The sequence below is a fragment of the Juglans regia genome, chromosome 4, assembly GCF_001411555.2.
Source record: "Juglans regia cultivar Chandler chromosome 4, Walnut 2.0, whole genome shotgun sequence".
Classification (NCBI taxonomy): Eukaryota; Viridiplantae; Streptophyta; class Magnoliopsida; order Fagales; family Juglandaceae; genus Juglans; species Juglans regia.
This window is the reverse complement of record NC_049904.1, coordinates 7102349-7117757: the sequence shown is the minus strand read 5'-3', so window position 1 is coordinate 7117757 and position 15409 is coordinate 7102349. Positions and strand designations below refer to the sequence as shown.

Below are 15409 nucleotides of genomic sequence, written 5' to 3'. Positions count from 1 at the left end.
GTATGAAATTACGTAATGGTTATAACTGATGAATGAATGATGGTACCAAAGGACTGGGCAGATTGCAATGCCGGATAAGTATTACTGGTAGTATACCCAGTGCCACCCCCTGACTGAGGGATTCCCAACCCATGGCCAAGGGTGAAATCAGGTCCAAAAGACCGCTAACTCCAACACACGGGGTGTAATAGTGTGTATCGGCCAAAGGAAGGTAATGAGAATAATTGTATGTTTGAAAAGTTTTAGTTTTATGAAGGAAAGTACAAGGTAAGAATGCTTTGAGGAAAGAAAACACTTTTTTAAAAAAAAAACCACACCTTGTAATGTTTTAAAGAAAATAGAACATTTTATGTAAAGTATGTATGTGAGTAAGAATGCATGAATGAAAACTATGTCCTTGTATTTTTAAAGTATGAAGTAATGCATACTAGGCATTCGACTCATTTTGTTTTTATGTGTGCCCTACCCAAGAATGAAATGAGGACGAAGCATCAGGATAGACATGACCTAAGGAAAAGGTAACAGAAGCCTATACCTTTTGTGTAATTTATGAAACCCATCTTTTGCGAAAGAACTTATATTTTGGTTTAATGATTTTCGCTACAAAACTCTCACTTAGATTTGTAAATGTAAGTTTTTAGCTTTCAACTGTATAATCTTTTATATCCTGGGAATGGAAAGAAAAGTTTTAAAAAGTCAATAATTCTCGTCTTATTTTCTAAAACTATTTTCCAAAGTCCCACAATAAGGACGGACATTATAACTCACACTTAACCGAACAAAAGTGCTTGCACTCTTGATCAAAGTGCTCCTCACGAAGGGCGAGCAACAACAACGAGCACTTTGCTCAAATGTGGGAAAAACATTTCCCACTCAGGAGGGCAAGTGACAAAATTGAATGAATGCTCATCCACTATGGGCGAGCAAGGTACTACTCGATCAAGTCCACGACAGGAATTGCTACAATAAATCTCCATCTCAAAACCATCGAGCTAATGACACAAATCCCACAAAAAATTTCCATCAGGACCATCAATCCGATAGCAGAAGTATTAACTAGAAATCCCCATCTCCAAACCATAGTAATGGCAGTGTCATGAGTCTCTGGTGTGAAAGTGAAGATATTTCTAATTATTTCTATCTCGAGTCGGCCGTGGTCAGATTTAGTCACGTTGTCCATCTCTTTCGTGGCTCACCGACTAATGAACATTTCAGATGCAATTTTGGTGTTATTCATGTAGATGTAATTATTTAAGTCTATGTGATGGGTTAGAGTTCTATTGCCGTTAATTTGGGTGGTACTTAGGGGGATAATGATGGGGGTGTAACTGGTTTGGTCCGGTCTGGTTTTGAATAAAATTTAGGACTGAACTGGTATATACTGGTTTTGCATTTCTAAAAATCGATTACGCATTAGTTACCCTCTAAACCGGTACATTCAGTTTTATCGGTTTCGGTCAAGTTCTGTCCGGTTTTCCGGTTTTAATAAAATGTAAAATTTATAAAAAAAAATAAAAATCTGTTTATAAAAAAAAAAAAAATTGCTTTAAAAATAGTATTAACTATATCATTATTTCATATGTAATTATTTAGTATAGTGATTTTTATACTAATTTATATATAGACTTAAAATATATTACTAATAGTAATATAGTAGACTATTAGTATTAGGCCATAAAATTTAAATTATAATTAATATACATTATATACTAACGTATATCAGTATTACTAATTTACTAATGTATTATGTACTGATCAAAAAGAATATATTGAGAATTTATTAGGCCATAAAAATTTGGTAATAATATTTGAATGATTTTATTTCCTTTTTGGTAAATAATATTTTGGACCTTTTGGTGACCTTATTTACAACTTTAGTATATAAATTCAAATATTTTGATATTTAGGATTTTTTTTTTCAATTGTTGTGATTTATCAATTTCAGTTTAAATTTTTACAATTTCCGTTTATTTTTAAATTAATTTATATTATTATATATAAAATTATTTATATTATAAAAATATTATATATAATATAAAAAAAATTAAAATATATTATATATAATCGCTTTTCAGGCCTGGACTGAACTGGTTCCAGCTAGTTTTATCATTATGGAAATCAGTTTTGGACTGGACTGGTTTCACTAGTTCAGGCTGGTCTAATCCGATTTCTCGATTTTTTTACACCCCTAGATAATAGTGAATTGATCCTTTTCAAGTTTGTATTCGAATCGGATGATAAATATGAGCCAACAATATCTACTGCAATCAATATGAGATTTTTGAGCAGTTTGGACCCAAATAAATGTTAGCTTGGTATTTTTGTATTCGAATTGGTCCAATTGGATACTCCAATTTGGACACGAAGAGAGAGAAGGATCAGTCTCATTAAGCATTCTCATTCCCAAAGTAGGATATAAACGAGTATGAATGTGAGAAGGGAAATGATATTTTTATATGAGTTTTGCTATACAACTTCTATCACATTCTATTTTATAATTTTTAAAATTTTAAAATTTTAAAATATTATTTTAAAATTTTTTTTGAGTTTATTTTTTTTTAAATTATTTCAAATTTTCTATTCATTATTTATATAATAAATATTTGATAAAAGAAAAAAATAGTAAAAATTAAAAAAATATGAAGTGTGGAGTATGAAGAGATTGTGAAAATTTATTGTTTTATATACAAAAGTCACCGATTATTGTTTTTTATTTTTAAATGAAGTATTTTATAATGATTTTGTGATATTCTTAAAAAATGCTTAAACAGTTTAAAAATATGTTTGAAAAAAAGAAAGAAAGAATGGCCTTATGGGTGGAGACTGATCTCGCTTTGGGTGTTACAGGCTGTAGCTGGGTCCATGCATGTGAGAATGGGGATGGAACATATTGCAAGAGCTTAATCTATTGAAGGACAAGTGAAAACAGCATGATCAATGACATGGGATTCTTGCAGAGTAAAAAGGAATTAGGTGAATCAAGCAGCAAGCATGAGCTTCCGCCCCGTTAAAATCCGCTACTCTATAGAACATTGGCTTGAATTTATCTTTCATCTCTCTCTCTCGCATTTCCTTTCTTCTTTTAGATTTCGAATTTGTTTATTTTTTATTTAGAATTTCTGAGCTCACATATCAGATATATTATAATTTTTTTAAATTTTAAAATAAAAATAATATTTTAGTAATATTTTATTTAAATTTTAATTTTTATCTCATCGCAATCCATTACGGCCAGTTGATAAACAGCGTACCTTATTGTGAAACTGAGTAGTAGAACTGTAGAAGTGATTCAGTTCCTTACCATCGACCCAAAATCAAATGCTTCACTCAGTTCCAAAACCTCGGGAAAACTCTATCGAATGAAAACCTAGAACATATATCATATAAGAGGTTATCTACTTCGAAGATCTAGTGGTAAGTGTCGTTTATATTTTGCTGATTATTTTGACTATTCCTTAACACCCTTTATAATTGTCTTGTATAACTTTTGACACCGACGGAAAATCCTTCTAAAGGATTAGAGTATAGAAAAGAATGTACTTGCCAGCAACTATGTGTTCGTGAAGATCTTAAATCTTCCCTTTCTTCACTAATTTCCCTTCTTTATGATGCTATTTTCTTCTATACAAAAGAATGTACTCTCTAGCAGCTATGTGTTCGGGAAGATCTTAAATCCTTCTCTTTCTTTACTGATTTCCCCCATCTTTATAATCTCTATTTTCTTCTATAAAAGTTTTTGGTGTTTTATTCTCATTTTACGGTTTCCTTGTTACCATGTATGTGTTGATTATAATCCTTTTTTTTTTTCTATGTTTTGATGATCACTCAAGCTTCAGAGTGTAAATGAAATGGAGAAAGAAGCACATCTGCGTAAGAAGGCTGCCAATGTCAAGTGCCAGAGGTGAGAATAACTTAATAGGTTTTCGTAACTTTTCTTTTTGCACTTGACTCAACTCCATGTTTTTAATTGGATATGGCTTGATTTTCTTACCATATTGCAACTTCCAAAGAAAGGAATTACATAGATTACAAATTTATAAGGTTGTGTGGTGTCATTATGGCATCAATGGGATAAATACGTGTACGAATTTTTTGATTTGAAAATATTTTTAAGTAGCTGGAGATCATGAACCTTCCTATGGCTACAAAACTATAAAATCCCTGTGATTCTGTGCTTTTCCATCAAGTTTCCACAGATAATCACCAATACGATTTGTAAAAGCAGGGGAGGGGGAGGCAACCCAAGTATACAAAAGAATACACCCAAACGGCAAGAAAAAGGGTGTTAACTCCAGAAATAAGCTCGAGAATTGGGAGTTGATATGAGCTGCCATCCAAACATAAAGATTGTTGAATACTATGTCTTTGAATTCTATTGTCGTGTTTTCAAGGTTCAAAAGCTAGGGCATTTCTTTCTTGTCAAGTCCACCACATTAAGCACAGAGGGACCATCCTCCAAATGTCTAAAGTTCCGTGATTCCATAAGGGTTCTGCCAACATCACAACTTCAAACCCTCTAGGGCAACCCCACTCAATTCCAAAAGCACCAAGCATTGCTGCCCATAAGTCCCTAGCCAACTCATAATATGGCAGAAGATGATCAATATTTTCTCCATTTTCTAGCATGGACAAAACCACTACAATTATATGTCATGTTTCTGAACCATCCACACAAAAAAGCTACCCTCAAAGGCTCCTTGTTTCTCCATGGAAATGAAGAGCCAACTTGAGGGCTGACTGGATGAGCCCATTGAAAAAGTATTACCTCCAAATATCCATGTTTTGGGCTTAAACTCAAATGCAACCAGTTGAAGATCCAAGAGAACAACTCCATCTCCCAATAATGGGTTGATCAAATAAAATAACATTCCATTGGGGCATTATCAAAGACTTGCAAGTCTTTTGCGACCGAAGCTTCCTTATGATGGGATAATCAAAACAACTCCCGGTAGCTTACCTTCAAGAATCAAGGGCTAGCTTATCCAGGTACCTCACATCCTACCAAAATCAGATTTTAGATTTTTCATCCAAGTACCGTATGACCTGATCCAGAAGGCTCATTGACCTCATTTGAGCACCATCCTCCCAACATGCTACCGTATTTGATTTCCACCACCAATCTCCACAAAGCTTGCCTCCATAACATAACACCATAATCATTTTCCAATAGAACTTAGTTGAACGAAAACAAATTGCTATGCGCAAGCCACCGGATAAAATTGAGGTGCAAATCTCGAACCACTTGATTGGGTGGAACTTGAAATTATCGCAGTTCCTCCCACATGATTTCCCTTTAAAGCTCCTCAAAGTGATGGACTTCACCTACAGGGTTATTAGGGAAGAGAGACAAAATAGGTTGGTAGGTATGGGAGAGTACTCATGATGAAAGCATCCACTCCTCCTTTGGATACGTATAGCTGCTTCCATCCTACTAAGCAACATTCCATCTTTTCCATGACAACATCCTAAATTGATTTTGCCTTAAATTGCACCCCCAATGGGAGACCTAGATACTTCATGGATAGAGATAGAATTCTGCTCAATGACTCCATTACCACAACAAAGCTTATATGGTAGCTAAGATTATAGGTATGAATATATATATATATATATATATATATATATGTGTGTGTTATCAAGTAAGAAGCTTATGATTAGATGGAGTAACTAGGAGGAGAATTCAGTGTGATGAACTGAAAAAAAAAGAGATAAGTCTTCCATTTAATCATAATGTCTACATTCAAATTATATTATTTAGTAAATATAATATTAAAAGCCATTTACTGATGACATCAAATCTGATCAAACTCAAACAATTTAAAAGCAATTGGGCATCTTTTATCTATGAAACCCTGTTGGAAACTTCCGCTGCATGCAGTTAGCTATTACAGTAAAACTCTCTTGACATAATAGTCAGAAGTTTCCTAACTAGGTGTTTTCTCGTGTACATCTTGTGTACTTTACGCATCTTCCTTTTTATTAATATCGATAATATTCTTTTTACATATCACAAATAATAACAAAGAAATATTGTGAGAAGCTGACTTGTCAACAGAAGAAAAAAGGATTAGGAGCTGGTAGGATAATGATAATGGATCATAGTTGGTGTGTTACTTGGGCCATGCCTTTTGCAAAAGTAGTGCATTTCTACCCAAAAAGGCAGGCCAAACAATGTTTAATGCACTTGATGTCAAATAAGGGGAACATGCAGGAGTTTGAGAGGTTTTTCAGGAGTTGAAGCAATGTTTCAGCTAATCTGTGGAAATCAAGCCAGTCACCATCCACATGGAAAGCACTTACTGGCTCACTCACTTTAGATATAGCTCTTCTTCTTGAACGTGCAATATATCCTTGAGTAGTTTTGCCTCAAGAGTATGCATTTGGATCGCTTGCATGATGCATGTCTTGATTCATATGAAGCATATAACATGCTTGGCCATTCCCTGACCTTTGGTTGAATTTTTTTGCTGCCTCTTTTGACGTTGTCTTTTGGGACACCCTTTGGTTGTGTTCTTATAGGCGAAGAAATATGGATCTCGTGTTTTTACTTTAGAAGATGAATCAATTGAAGTTGAGCACTTAATTGCAGAACAAAGAAGAGCATATTTTAATAGATGGAGTCTTACTTTTGCTGAAGATAGTCTGCAAAAATGCCTTCATAATGAAGATTTCTTCTGTTGGTTTGAGTTTTTATAAACAACGAATAACGGTAATATTCTACAAATTTAGTGTCCTCTTTGCTGATGCTTTTAACTTTAAAAGTATGTTTTAAAGGCCCCATGTTAGCCAAAAAGAAGAAAATAGAAGTTTCATGAGTTATTAATACACAACCTCTTTTTTTTTGAAGCCATCATCATATGAACAAATTTAACATATTTTATTGTGGTCATTGATATTGTTGCACAAACTATAATTCTCTTTCTACCCCTTTCTCCCCACCAAAAAAAAAAAAAAAAAAAAAAAACAACAATTTGTAGCTGAACATACTTGATTATTGTTGCGAGCATGGTAGAAAAATATTAATGCATTCTTTCTTTGTTTAGAAAGTGTTACAAAAGATTTTTATTTATTATTTTTCTTTTGGCCTATTTGCTGTCTTTTTGTGTATTCCTTGCTTGAACTATATTTACAATATTTGTATATGAAAAACAAAAACAGAGTTCATTTTTACATTTTAAACTTTCTATGTATGCTCAATTTACATCCGCTCCACTTTCTATACTACATTTATGTTCATTCCACTCTCAATCGCTGTGAGTATCCAAGTCCTCTATATCACCACAACATTAGTCAAAGAATTGTAAAGGTAAAAAGCCACTCTTAACAATTAGAATGAAACTTTTAGAAACTAATGTCGAAGATATACTAGTATACTAGACTGATAGATGATGCAACACACAATAGAGTCAAATGTTCTTTCTGTTAATTCCTTCATCATCTAATTACCATTAGGCCCTCCACCATTTTTCACCCAAATTAGGGTTTCACAAAATAAAAAAGTTCTTATTTCCTCTATCAATTGTCATGTAAGTTATAAAAGATTTCCACGAACCACCTTTTTTTTGTCTATCAATTCCATTAGTCGGTCTATGTAAGGGAGTGATGATGTATAATTTCTCATGGTTATGATCAAAACACATTTAAACTTTTTAAAAGAAAATGATGAATTAACCCTGTTTGGATTGAGAAACCATCTCAACCCATCTCATCTTATCATTACAATTTTATCAAATTTTCACATAAAATACAATAAACAATTTAACTTTTTCAAATTTCAATTAAAATTTTTCAAATCCCAAAATAATAATAATATTAAAAAATAATATTCTAACAATATTTTATTCAATTTTCATCTAAAACTATTTCATCTCATCTCACTATCCAAACAGGTATTTTGGTCCTAATAAATAATTCATAAAAGCTTTAAGAATCACATATGCATTGTTATAAAACATTGTATTAAAGTAAAATATTAGAACATACTTTTAAGCTCTGTGGGATTGTAATGATATATGTTTGTTTCCGTGATAAATCTTGTACAAAGTGGCTCCTCAACTTTTCTAGGTATCAAAGAATCTTGTAGCAATTGCTTATATATGAGTTGAAAGTACACGGGATCATTATCACGTGGGCACATCTCTGATAGTGATCATTATCATGTTTGCGCATATCTGGAAATGATCATGTGTGCTTTCAATCCACTTATGAGTAACTGATATAAGATTATTTAGTGCCTGCAAAAGCCGGAGAATCCCTTTGTACAAGATTCATCACAAAAAAACATGAATATATTGTTACAATCCCACTGAGTTTAGAAGTATGTGTCTAACATTTTACTTTAATACAATATTTTATAACAATGTAATGTTCTTTTTTATAACTTTCTTGAATTATTCATTAGAACAAGATATACTAATTCATTTTCTTTTCTTTAAAAAAGTTTAAATGTGTTTTGATCATAACGATGGAAAATTGTACGTTATCATTCATTTACATAGGCTGTCTAAAAGAATTGATAGATAAAGAAAGGTGGTTCATAGAAATCTTTTTATATTTCCACAACTATTGATAGATGAAGGAAGAACTTTTTGATTTTGTGAAAACCTAGTTTGGGTGAAAAATGGTGGAGGGTGCAACAGTAACTGGATGACGAAGGAATTAACGGAGAGGACACCCGATTCTATTGTGTGTTTCATCATTTACCAATCTAATATATCTTCATTATACATTAGTTTCTAAAAGTTTCTTTCTAATTGCTAAGAGTTCTTTTTTTGCTTTGCTATTCTTTGACTAATGTTGTGATATATATAGGACTATAGGACTTGCATACTCGATAGAAAGTTGAACGGATATAAATTGAGTGCAAAAAGTGGAGTGGACGTTAGAGTCTACATAAATAAAATGTACGTAGAAAGTTTAAAATGTAAAAATGAAGTCTGTTTTTCTTTTTCACATACAAATAGTGTAAATATAGTTCAAGCAAGCAATATATAAAAACACAGCAAAGATAGCCGATAGAAAAATAATAAATAAAACTCTTCTGATACACTTTCTTGACTAGGAAATGATGCATTAATATTCTTCTACTCTGTTTGCAATAATAATGATTAAGGATCTTCAGCTACAAATTATTGTTTTAGGGGGAGCAAAAAGAGGATTATAGTTTGTGCAACAATATCAATGTCCACAATGAAACATGTTACATTTGCTCAAATGATGATGACTTCAAAAAATAGTGGGTGTGTATTTAATTAATAACTCATGAAACTTCTATTTTCTTCTCTTTGGCTAATGATGCCTTTAAAGATAAAAGCATAGAGAACACTAAATTCCAAGAATATTACCTTTATTCGTTGGTTGTCCAATCCCAAACCCACAAAAGAAATTTTTGATATGAAAGTATTTCTCTATGCTATCCTCACCAAACTAAGATTCCTTTTACTGAAACATGATTCTTTTTTTATTTTCCTGCAATTAGGTGCTCAACTTCAATTGCCACCAATGCCAACTCAATCGGCACATGAACAAAGCCTATAGGATTATTCTTGTTTTTTATTAGACCTGGGTATGTTCTCTTCCCTATATATGATCATATCATGGATTTATGTAAACTTGAAATACTACAATCCTGTTAATTTCCGTTGTGCACATGATTTGCAAATCTGATTTCTTCCTTCAACTGGTATTAGAGCATGCTTCCTGATTTGCATTAATCCATGGTATATTTTATAGGATTATTATTGAATAACAGATTTATAACATGTATAAATTTTTTATGTGATTAGAAAAATCTATGCTATACTAATTATGGGTGGTGGTTGTAGAACACGTTCTATGACACTTTTTATTTGTTTTAATGTGATTAAAACAAAACCTCACGGTATATTCTCATGTATGATTGTTGTAGAATTTTTTCTATGGCATAATTTTTTAGAGAAGTTCTATAAAGCACGCTGGTCATTATGCATGTAAGAAAGGGGCACCCATAGTCGGCACCCCTTCACCTTCTCTTAGGGGGTTATGAAATGACTCTTCATGAGGCTTGATAGCTGGCCATTAAGGGCCAGCCAGGGGGTTACACTAGAAGAGATATTTACATAGCCTCTCCCCGCTTTGGATCATACACTTGGATCAACAAGCTCTCTCTCTCTCTCTTAATTAGTTATCTCTAGTCTTGACATGTAGACTGTGGAATATGTGGGTGTTGCTCTGGGTAGCACACTCTACTGTCGATGTGAAGATCGTGGACGAACAACGACGCTGGAAAATCCGTGGGACAACCGTACTAGATCTATGATTTACCAACGAGGTAATATCGCTTTTGTTATGTACTTTGATCTACTATTTCTAACATTGGTATCAGAGCAAAATCGATTGTTCCCAATGGTCGTAATTTGGTTGTTGACCAAATCTATTTGAAATGCTTTGCATTGTATGTCTGATTTCTTTTTTCTGAGTGCATGAGACAACACGGTTTAGAAATGAGGTGGGTTCAGCTCTTAGTGTTAGGCCACACGAAGCAGCAGAACACACCTGAAGGTGGCTGTGTTATCTCAATGCACTATGCACCTGGGTTGCTAGACCACCTCGATGAGGCCTAGTGCAATTGTTTTTCATAAAGCATCGCAGACCCCTACACGTGGAGGCTCTCCAGATCTCGACATTGGGCCATATGAGGTAGCAACGTGTGCTTGAGGGTGCTACGATCACCGCACGAGGTATTAGTGCGCACTACGAGCTTGGGTGCTGCCACACGGGTACCGTGTTTACAGCCTCGGTACAGCAATCACCATAGGTGCAGGGATGCAGTTCTACATTGACAGGGCAAATCTACATGTTGCCATAAGGGGCAGCGTTGGATGTTGAAAGTAGCGGCACCACGTGCGCGGAGAGACACAGAACATCCATGGCGAGTTCTGTTGTGAGCAGTGCCACACACTAGGGCGTGAGCTGCTACCTTGCTTGTAGAACTGTGCGCACTACCGTGCACATGACAAGTGAAACTCTACCATAAGGCAGCGAAGCCCATCGGCACAGTGCAGCACACAACTTCACGTGCCTCACCACCATGTGCAGCGAAGGAGCGACACTACCATCCTGCGCAGCGGCGTACGTGGTGCTGCATGATAAGCAGCACTGCACATGATGCTATGTGCCAAACTTGCACCATTGAGGTGTAGCGGGCACCAGGTGTTGCTTGCACCGGTGAGCTGCAAAGGGGCTATCTTCCTCGCTGAGTGACGTTGGCAGGGTGGGGCGGCTCTGCCACGGCTCGGCTTCTCTACCAGGAGGTTCAAAGTCACCATTAATGGGCGCACACTACAATTGGCGGCGATTACATTTTTTTTTCCGTTATATCCACCGTAACCGTTGGGCGGAGGAAGAAGATGAACAATGCTTATGTGTAAGGATGAAGAGGCACTGTGGGTTATTTGTGTATAAAAGCATACAAGGGTCAGGTCTTGTTTTTAAATCATTTTTATTTTTTGATGAATTTGTGTTGTGGGTTGTAAAACAAATGGGTTTTTTTTTTTTATAAAATCAAGCTTTTCGGCCCGGCCCATGTAATTTTTCCAACAAAACAAAAATAGCTTTAATTTGGTTTAAATTATCTTTGGGCTGAGAACCTTTTTTAGGCTTATATTGTTTTGAACCATCATTTTTTAAAAGTCCGGCCTGTATCATATCTTGTTAAGAGTGCTTGTGGATTGGGTTGTGAGGCACAAGCCCGCTTTACAGTTGGGCACCCAAGGGGGTGCGGCCCATTGGCTGTCTAAGAACAATGACTTTTGACAAAATGCTTGGGTGGTGTTTTGAACCCAAGACCTCACACACAATGGCTATAAGTTCAACCATAGAACCAGAGCATATTGTTAGTGTGTGCTGATTTTATTTACTAGAATATAATTCTGGCATAAAATATTTATTTTTTCTGAAATATAATTTTTGCATGTACTTATTGAATACATACATGCCATGATATTATGATATCATATTTTATTGCATTTATTAGGCATTTTATTTTATCTTATAAATAGCCTAGATTATTATTTTTTGATGAATAATAATTATTTGGATAAAATGTGATGTAATTATTTTTGTACATGTATTGTGATTACATGTAATTGTATGAGCTTATTTTATCACTTGTATTGTTAGACTATTTTTAAGAATTAGTCTTCAGTTTTTTAGAATGTGATAACTAGAGGATTAAGTAACCCGAGTTTGATTAGTCCATACTTATGATTAGCTCAAATTAATTTCTTCGATCTAGGAATAAATTATTTTTACATGAGACTAACTCAGTAGATTACTTATCCTAGTGGGAGTACGGTTGAGATTGTTTGAAATTAATCTCCTATATGTTATAAATTTGCGCAAAAATTAAGTTAAAAATTAATAATTAAGCATTGAGGCACAAGAGATGATTAGAAAGCATAGTGAATTTTCGATCTTGCGAAGTGTATTAATTATTTTTGTTCTAACTTAGATTAACGCGGTAAATTTCTTAAATGTGTGAGTAATTATATGCACATAGTTTAGTAACTTTGAGATAACCATGAAGAAAGCCTAGATATTATTTATATGACTTAATCGTCGCATTAATCTCTTCCATGAGCAGAAGTTGGAAACAAATAAAGATTATTGTGAGCGTCAAATAGTCTTAGACCATGATTATTGTGAAACATCTAAAAGGTCTAGAGTAAAATTGAAAGTGCGCGTGGGACGCATGCACTACAATTTTTATAGAAACTGATGGGATCAACTGTCAGATAGAGCTAAACCACTATTTTGCCTTTGAATATTGTGGGTAATAACAGAAGTTGCGTGTTGTTTGGTAACGCAAAGATGAATTGCTCCTATATTTGAGATTGAGCATTATAATCGTGAAGCAACTTGGATTAATTCACATATAAGCACATACCCTCTTTACTTGCTAGTATGTCAGGCAAGTAAAGACATTAAAATTTGAGTGTGTAAGAGTGTTGACGACATTCTTGATTGGCACATTTATTTTTTAAAGGTTTTATCATCGCACATTTATGTGGTATTAGCACTGGTAATCTTGCTCAAGTTTTATTTCTCTGTAGCGAGAATAAATAGGTTCTTGTAGATATATAAAACTTTGGAGCACCCATTGAGAGTAATGTAATATCAAGCACCTTGAAGGTTTGCATGGTAACTATGGCAAAAAAAAAAAAAATCTGAATAATTAGGTACGACATAATTCAACTTAAAATCTTGCTCGTGGTTGCACTGATGTAAAATAAGTTTATAGGCTAAGATAATTTCTAGCAATTTTTTTTTCTCTCCTAGAGTGAATTGGAGAAAACAAAAAATATTTATTAAGTGAGAAATATGGATATATCGCTAGTTAGAGGCTAAAACGTTGCATACTGCATTTGTTGCACAAAGTGATTTTTTATTAGCGTTCTTAATGAAATATTAAAGAAGTCTATACCTAATTTGATTTAAAACTCATTGGAAACGGTGGTGTTAGTAGGAATTCCTAGAGGTTTAAAAGTTTGATGGTCACTCATTAACTCAGTGATATTATTTCTCAAGTAAAGAGATGATATGCTAAAATGTGCCGTGGAGACATCGGATGATAAGTGTGAAGCTTGAGAAATTGAAGTTTTTTTTCACTAATGAGATCCATCTCCTTTACTTAGAAGAGTCAGAGAGAAAAGACAATATAAACATTTTCTATGTGAAAGTTCTTATATGTGCACACTAAGGACATGAGATAATAAAAATATTATTTCATCATATAATGCAATCCAAATTGTTTTTAGGAAAATTTATTTTTCATTTAAAATATTTTCAAAATCGCAATCATATAAGTTATATGTTGAGAACAATTATCTCGCAGCTTATTGACTTGTTGAGAATGGTGTTATAAATGAATTATGACGCAAAACAATTGTTACATCACACTTGTGTTGATGTACTATGGGGTTGCGACCTTAATTATGATTTGTCGTCCTTAGATCGAGTTCATTCTCCTTTGAGAAAGGCTGAGTGACTTTCTTGTGCAAACATGAATTCTATTAAAAATAGAGAGGATCTAAGCTGGATCATTTTTTGGTTGCGACAATAAAATTACTCATATTTTCAGCAAGGGGGGGAATTATAGATTTTTATAATACTTATTTTTTGGAAAGAACGTTTTCATCACGTTTCATTTCATATTACCTTAACCTTAAAATTTTCAAAATTTCTTTTTAAAAGATCACCAAAAATAGTGGGAGTAATTCAACAACTAGTGTGAGTATAATTTGAGTAATGGTGTACCACTAATGATAGTGACTCTCACAAGTTATATAATATAAGGATCCTCATAAATAACGTAGTAGCTTTATATTAGTATTCTCTAATTGTTTAGAGACTAGAATAAAATATTTGTAATATGGCTCCGCTAAAGATATTAAATTCACATAGTAGGAATCCCAACATAGAATTTTAGATTCACTTCATTTATATGATCCAACCTGAGATTGTTGATTTGATTGACAAAGGAAAAGTGAAGTTGATAGGGGCATACATCCATCTCTTGACACTAATTGAGTTGCATTTAGATAACCATTGATCGCACGTTTATGAAACTTTTCTTGAAGGAGTTAAATAGCTGATTCTCATAGGAGAATTATATAGTTAGGTTTTGTGATATTTAGGTATAAAGTACTTTGAGTGTATGATTGTTACTAGTACTATTTTGGTACAAAAAGCGAATGAATGCTACTGGTGTTGTTTACATGTGGCATAAACAAACCATCTATTCAAATATACCTAATATATCTAGTCGTTTTTTACTAACGACCTATTAAATGAAATGATGTTCTTTCAACGCTGTTGACAATCTTAGAAAAGTGTCATCCTAAAAGATATTACGAACTGGTTGTCTTAGATAATTAGTTGTCGCCTAATAAAAGGTTTTCCATACTACGAGGTGATGGACATGAGTTTGTGAAAAATAGTTAAGACTTCACGTCTTGTGAGACTGTGTATAAGAAAAACAGTTTTCTAGAAGCTTTTGTTCAAAATCCATAGACAATTAATAAGATGGACAATACCAAAGAATCCAGTTTTGCCTATACTATTTGGTGTTTCTATTATGGCTTGCTCATTGAGTTAGAGGTTTAGATTTTGTTAGAGGGTAAATATAGCTTACTTGATTAAATGAGTTTGTGATGCGATTGTCGTTAAAAGTAATGACTAGACTATTATGATTGTCTTTGGGGGCAAGGGCCCTAATCGTTTTACTCTCAATGAAAATTAAATTATGATTATCTCACATACTTTTGTTGAGAACTAGAGATTTATATAAAACATTGAAGTCGCAAATTAAGTTTGCTGAATGACATTTTTTGTCACCTTGTAGATTCTTAAAAGTCACAGTAGGGCTTGA

The 15409-nt window shown here is 33.6% G+C and overlaps 1 long non-coding RNA gene across 1 annotated transcript; it reads left to right on the top strand.

Moving 5' to 3' along the window:
• Positions 1-3282: 3282 nt before the first annotated feature.
• LOC108997886 lies at positions 3283-9713 on the top strand. The gene is made up of 3 exons (XR_001997236.1): positions 3283-3414; positions 3831-3901; positions 9479-9713. It is a non-coding gene; the product is annotated as an uncharacterized LOC108997886 (long non-coding RNA).
• Positions 9714-15409: the final 5696 nt, after the last annotated feature.